This window comes from Corvus brachyrhynchos, unplaced genomic scaffold, assembly GCF_000691975.1.
Source record: "Corvus brachyrhynchos isolate BGI_N302 unplaced genomic scaffold, ASM69197v1 scaffold146, whole genome shotgun sequence".
Classification (NCBI taxonomy): domain Eukaryota; kingdom Metazoa; phylum Chordata; class Aves; order Passeriformes; family Corvidae; genus Corvus; species Corvus brachyrhynchos.
The window spans coordinates 125,467-131,754 of record NW_008238960.1 but is presented as its reverse complement, the minus strand read 5'-3'; the positions used below and the strand labels follow the sequence as shown (position 1 = coordinate 131,754).

The 6,288-nt window shown below is 41.9% G+C and overlaps 1 protein-coding gene across 6 annotated transcripts in view; it reads left to right on the top strand.

Annotated features, from left to right (window-relative positions):
* The window catches only part of PDE1C (phosphodiesterase 1C), a 375,734-nt gene that overhangs the window by 305,490 nt on the left and 63,956 nt on the right, over positions 1 to 6,288 (top strand). The gene's annotated exons all lie outside the window — the stretch shown is intronic.

Here is a 6,288-nt window from a genome sequence, read left to right as displayed (position 1 = left end):
CACAAACACAAATCCCGGGTGGCAGACGAGATGTATCCAAAAGGGGAACCCCCTGGAGGTCCACGCAGGCAGGGACAGCACGGCTACAACGCAGCGAAAGCTCGAAGCAGCAGAGGGGCAGGGCGGCCACAGCCTGGCCTCCAGCAAGGCAGGGAAAGCAGCTTTTGGGATCCCAGCGTTGTTTCCAGCAGAAAGAAAAACGGCCGAAAAAAAAGAAAAGAAGAACCAGCAGCTCCTTTCTCTGCAGCTTCTCTCTCCAGAAGCTGAGAGCGAACTGAACCCCACACCCCGGTGTAAACAAAGGAGTAGCCAGGCCCGCCCCACCCCCCTTTTTGTCTTTCTTAAGTACAGCTATTTGTCCCCTAGCAACATGCATATGGGAGAAAATTCCTTTAACAGGAAAAAACTAAGATTAACTAAAACCCCAACAGGTGGCTACTACTGGTTTAGGTTGCCCTTCTGGTTTAACTGTAGCTTGAGTGACAGGAGTGTCTGCTGATTTGTTCCCCTTCCCCTCCAGCTGTAGGTGCTGCTGTGCAGTAATGAGCAGCATGGAATAAGCATTATCCAGGGCCCGGCACAGTGCAATCAGTTGCCCCTCTTTGAAACTGCCACTGTAATTTTCCTTTAAATATTCTGCTACCTTTTCTGAGTTCTGTATTTGTTCAGGGGGAAATTTCCAAACCACTGGACTAGGGAATTTCTTCAAAATCTGGCCTATATCCTTCCACATTCCATGCCACTCAGGATTTTTCACCCCCAGGATAGATCTCTGGGCAACCTCCCTAGCAATCTCAGCCCTGATTCTAAACATGTTGTAGAGCTGTACACAGGAGACATAGCAGAATTAGCAACAAGAATATAATGTCTTAACATCCAGAAGGAATTCAACAGTCTCAAAAAGTGATGTGCTAGCCCTGAAGAGGTAGAAGGAGGTGAAAGGCTGGGAAATATCATCCCATCCTGTTCCCCCAACGGGTTGGGTGAGATTATTAATAAGCCTCCAGAAGTAGCAGCCCAGACCAGGACAAGCAAACAACAATGCATACACATCTGAAATGATCTTTATTACCTCTGATTTTATCTTTCCATAAACTGACATAATGGAGTGTATAAACAAAGCAATCTTGGTTTGTATTCCTGATCTGAAAAAGAACACCTGTATGGGTGACTGCTATTTAATTTTAGCCTGTGATGCACCAGGAATAAATGGGGTTTTTTATTCTGTCTCAGTGCACAATGAAGCAAGGCAAGTGTTAAAGAACAGACGCCTGGAAGGACATGAAAATACATGAGTAAGCGTTGGAGTGATTTGGTCTTCTTTTACTCTGAGAGGGAGAATATAGCAGGCTAAAAAGGAAAAAAGAAACCCCAAACCGAAAATAACCCCCATAAACCAAACCAAAGCAAAGTATATGAAAAAGTCCCAATGCTTTTATTTATGTTCAGCGAAGTTGATAATGAATTCCTTGAGGTGCACCAGGCCTATCAGTTTAGCGTGTTCCATGGTTTGCTGCAAGTGTAGGTTCCTGTAAGCTGTGCTGGATACCTGCCAGTCAACTCCATGGCTCCATGAGGGAACAAACCAAATAAATCTGTCGATTAGAAACCAAGGTGTAAAAAGATAGTTGACAGCATGGCCTGCTACCTACTGGCTGTGAGGTTAAAGAACTTAAAACCAGAGGAGCTATGGAGTTCACAGAAGCATTATTTTTCCATAGAGACAGTGTTCACAGCAAAGCTCTGCTTCTATGTTTGATTTCTACCTTTTAGATGAAGCATTTTTCCTCCCATGTCTCATTAACTAAAGATGCAGTGCATCTACTCTGCACATTGGCAAAGAATGCTTGCATCCGAATGTGCTTACACTTTGATCACTAAGACTCAGGAAGAAGGAAGGAGAGATTGTACCCATACCTTGTGTCCTACCACAAAGAGTGGGGATGCAACCAGGGGAAATTAAGTTTTCTCTACATTTATTTTTTTTACAAGGCCTTTGCTCTTCTAGATAGCAAAATTAACAATAGTGAAGTACATGTGGGAGCTAAATGTGAGGTTTTCCTATGTGGTATTGGGTCAGGGAAATGATTTAAATGTACTGGAAGCTCACCAGTCAGGCCCAACCGTAAGCCTTCTCCCAAATGCACAGTGCAGCAGCAGGTCCCTCTGCCTGCCCTCATGTGTCATGTGCCCCAGCTACTCGCCATCTCAAAGGTGCTGGAATGGTCCCTCACCAAGTATAGCAGTGTCTTTCTTATTCTGGGGAGTCCAGGATAAGACACAGGAGTCCACATGCAGTCTCAAAAATGCCAAATAAGGAGGGAGAGTGGTTTTTTGGTTTCTTAAATAGGGTTTTTTTAGTTAGCTTTTTACTAGATCTTTTTTTAAAATTTGTGCTATTTTTTACTATTGTTTTTTAATTGCTTATTGGCTAGTCTTGCCAAAACACCCAAAAGTAGCCAAGAGGGGCAAAGGGAAGGACAGGGCCTGGCATCCTCTGAGCTCCTGCGCAGGGGTGATAAGAGGAGTCTATTGGATTGGAGGTCCTTGAGGCTTGGAGGGGAGATTTTTAGTCTGAAAACAGGAAGGCCTCTAGGGCATTGCTGTCCCTGGCTTGTTCTTGCCTCAGCTACCAAATGGGTGGTTGAAGACGAAGACAGGGCCGCCCTGGCATTGCACAAAGAATTGTTGCAGATCAGTTGTGACTCTAGTCAAAGCAGGACTGATTTGATATTGGCTACATGCTCTTGAGGGGAGTGATTAGGATGAAGGCTGTGTAGGTACTTCTCCCCCGTCAGCTGATGCCCATGTAACTGGAGCTGTGTAAAAGTTGTTGAGAGCTGTGAAGAAGGAAAGGAGGCATTTTTATTTCCAGTACAGTAAGTAAACGACAAACAGTCTGCAAACAGAAATCATGCTGTTGTTGAAAGGAAAATGGAGCTGGTCATGAAGGTGCTTCTGGCGATGGTTTGCTGTGTCTGTGCTGCTGTGGTGACAGCAGATCCCAGCATGCCCCTATCTAACCTGTATCACTCCAGTCCCTTGTTTTCAGGGCATATCAAGAGACGGAAGGCAATACAGGCTTCGGAAATGTCCACTGGTGACATGAGGAAGGTGTCACCTCTCTGCTGTTTCCTAGTTTCCTTTCTCCCTTTGGCTCATGCTTTTTTTGTTAAGGCCACTATGCAGACTGAATCTTTAGAGGATTGACTTTTCTTTGAGTTAGATTTTTACTAGCTTTTACGAAAGAGAAAGAGAGAGAAGAGGCAGTTGGGGAGGAGGTACTGAAGACCGCTGTTATTTTCATTTAATGAAACCCTTTGTGGGTTATGAAGATCTCAGGATATCTCTCCTCTATTCCTACCATACTTGTTGCCATGATGCCACATGACCAGGAGTAAAATAGGAGATTGATTTAGCTCTTAATATGCAGATGGAAGCTTGTGTACAAGGCATTTCCTACGCCTGAGTTGATAGGCAAGATATCTTTACTGGAAAATGTTCTGATATGACCACATTTGTGAATACTTAACCTGGTGCATCTGTGACTCTCATAAAGAGATTAACTGAAGGATGTGTCTAAACTTATCAGTTTGATACAGTGGGTAGATTATAGGGGTATAATCATCTTTCCTTTTTCATCAGCTTGCACTATTTCTTCTTTTCTTGGATACAGTTTTAAGTTACCTATGTTTTAAACACTTGGACAATTTTTCTGAAGTCAAGTTATGTAAGAAATTACACAGAAGAATTAGTATTTGAGTGAATTAACTTTTACTCTTCATGAACTTCTTCCTGAATACAAAACTGTGTTTGAATACTATAGAATAAAGGAGAACAAGATATTGCACAAATACTTGGGGGATATCGGACTTTATAGTCTGACTGGTAACATGAAGAGAGAGCTGAATCTGCCTGCCTGTTCACCATATGTCAATAATAATATTTATGAAGCCCAAGTATTCAGTCCTATGGTTTGGACAGTTTCATAGCAATGTATTGGTATTTAAAAGTAGTGCAGCCTCTTATCTTATCTCATTTCTTCTTTGAGATTGTCAAATATATTTTCTAAAAAGAAAAGAATTGGAAACTGTTTCAGCTGACTTGCTTTTCCTCTACTTTTATATACTGTGCTTCTCTAATAGAAAGATGAAAACCAGATCACTCTGAAAGTATGTAATGTAAAATATTAGCAGGCTTTTGTGTATTATTAGAATAATTAAATATAGTCAAGAGACACTTCAGTGGAAACAGATCTTGTAAAATATTACAAGATTATATAGACAGCTCTATTTAGCCAGAGCTGCTAGGCAGCACGCAGAGTGCAGCATGATAATGTGTAGGGCAGACTTTGAAGATGATGCAGAAACAAAGTGCTCAAGATGGTCAGAGCAAAAATAACAGCTGTGTGTATCGAGGCTCTAATCTGACTCAGATGCAAAACCAAGAAATGGATAAATATCTGTAGGGTATGCCCAACCACTGCCCTGGAGGGACGTCTGCTGAGATAAGGAGATTGAGCAATCTCCCAGCAGGACTCCCTGGAAAGGCAGCTACTCTTCAGTTATGGCGAGAAGAAGACAGACCCAGAATCCTCTGGGAGACCCTATGCAGATCTTTTGTAACCCATTGGCCTTTAGCCTCTGACACCCACCCCCTGTATCCCTATAAAGCTAGCCCTCTGCCCCTGCGAGAGAGAGAGAGAGCTTGTCCCTAGCCTCCCCTTCGCCGCAGTACGGACCAACAATAAAGCTACTCCATGCGGAACCAGCTACACGAGCCTCTTGTCTCTCTCCCTGGTCTGGCCTGGAGGCTGCCCTGCAGAGCTGAGCTGAAATCATGAGCGCTTCTGCACGGGCCCTCCTAGCTAGCAGCTGAGGGAAGACACTGGACCTCAGGAAGGCAATTCCTTTTGGGACCATCTCTCCGGACCAGTCACAGCTTCCTTGGTCAGAGCTACTGACCCCTAACCAGCTGTCATAAATATTTATCTTCAATTCTCTCTGTAATGAATTTCAGCATTATATCTGCCTAGCAACAAATGCACAAACTTATAATCCTCTAATGTTACATATTTTGAAATCTCATGCATTAGCTATAACTTTTACCTATGAATTTTCAAAGTCACATGCTGTTGTGATGCCTGTTGTTTGAAGTGACAAATAAGAATTTTTCAGTAGTGAAATCCTTTATTTTTTACCATCTCTGAAATATTTTTCATCTCTGTTTCAGAGAAAATGATGATCTGAAATATGTGCAGAGGTCAGAGGATGTGCATATTCCAGATTTACACCTATAAAAGGGAAAGTAGTATCTGTGTGTTTGTAAGCATATGTACATTCTTGCATTGCAATCACTGACTCATTTGCCTGAACTGAGCCCTTTGCTTTTGTATTCCTACTGCAATAAGCTACACACAAAGTAGCCCATGCAGAGCAGTATGATGGAGTTTTAGTCCAGAGGATGTAGTGAAGTCTGCTGTTCCCACAGCATTATCACACTCTTAACTTATAAAAGTAAATTTCTATGTGTTCAGGTTCTTGTCTCTTGGTTGTGTAGACAGAGACATTTGTGCTGCTGGGAACTGACCAGAACTGCCAAAAAAGAAAGTGAAATAATTTAAAATTAATTACTTTTCATCCATCATATAATTATTTGGAACGCTGCAATGTTGACTATGCAACTGATTGTACTTATGGGTTGGGAGGAGGAGGTGGTTATAGGGGGTGAAAACCAAGGCCAACTGATACTATCAGTGTTGCAGAACTCCGGTGGTGGAGAGGCATCATTATGTGCCATCCATGGGACCAGGTAAGCACAGCAGTCTTGGGTCTCACAGTGATGGCCTGGGACTGGAATTTGAGCACAGCTACTAGAGGCAAGAGAGGAATTATCAAAATAGACTTAATGAGACATTCATGAAAAGGAGAATAGTAACTTATTTTTAAATGAATGCTGACTGTTACAATCCGGTTTAAACCCAGAGAAGCAAAGAAAGCTAAGTCTCTGTGCATAAACCGGAAAGAACTTAGAAGGTTCAAAATATTCCCAGAAACGAGATTAAAACCAAATGAGATTAAATATTGATGCCAAAAAATGGATGTATCTTATTTAATAGTAAAAGAGGCAAAGAGAAGGGAAGAGAAAAGAAAGAAAGAAAGAAAGAAAGAAAGAAAGAAAGAAAGAAAGAAAGAAAGAAAGAAAGAAAGAAAGAAAGAAAGAAAGAAAGAAAGAAAGAAAGAAAGAAAGAAAGAAAGAAAGAAAGAAAGAAAGAAAGAAAGAAAGAAA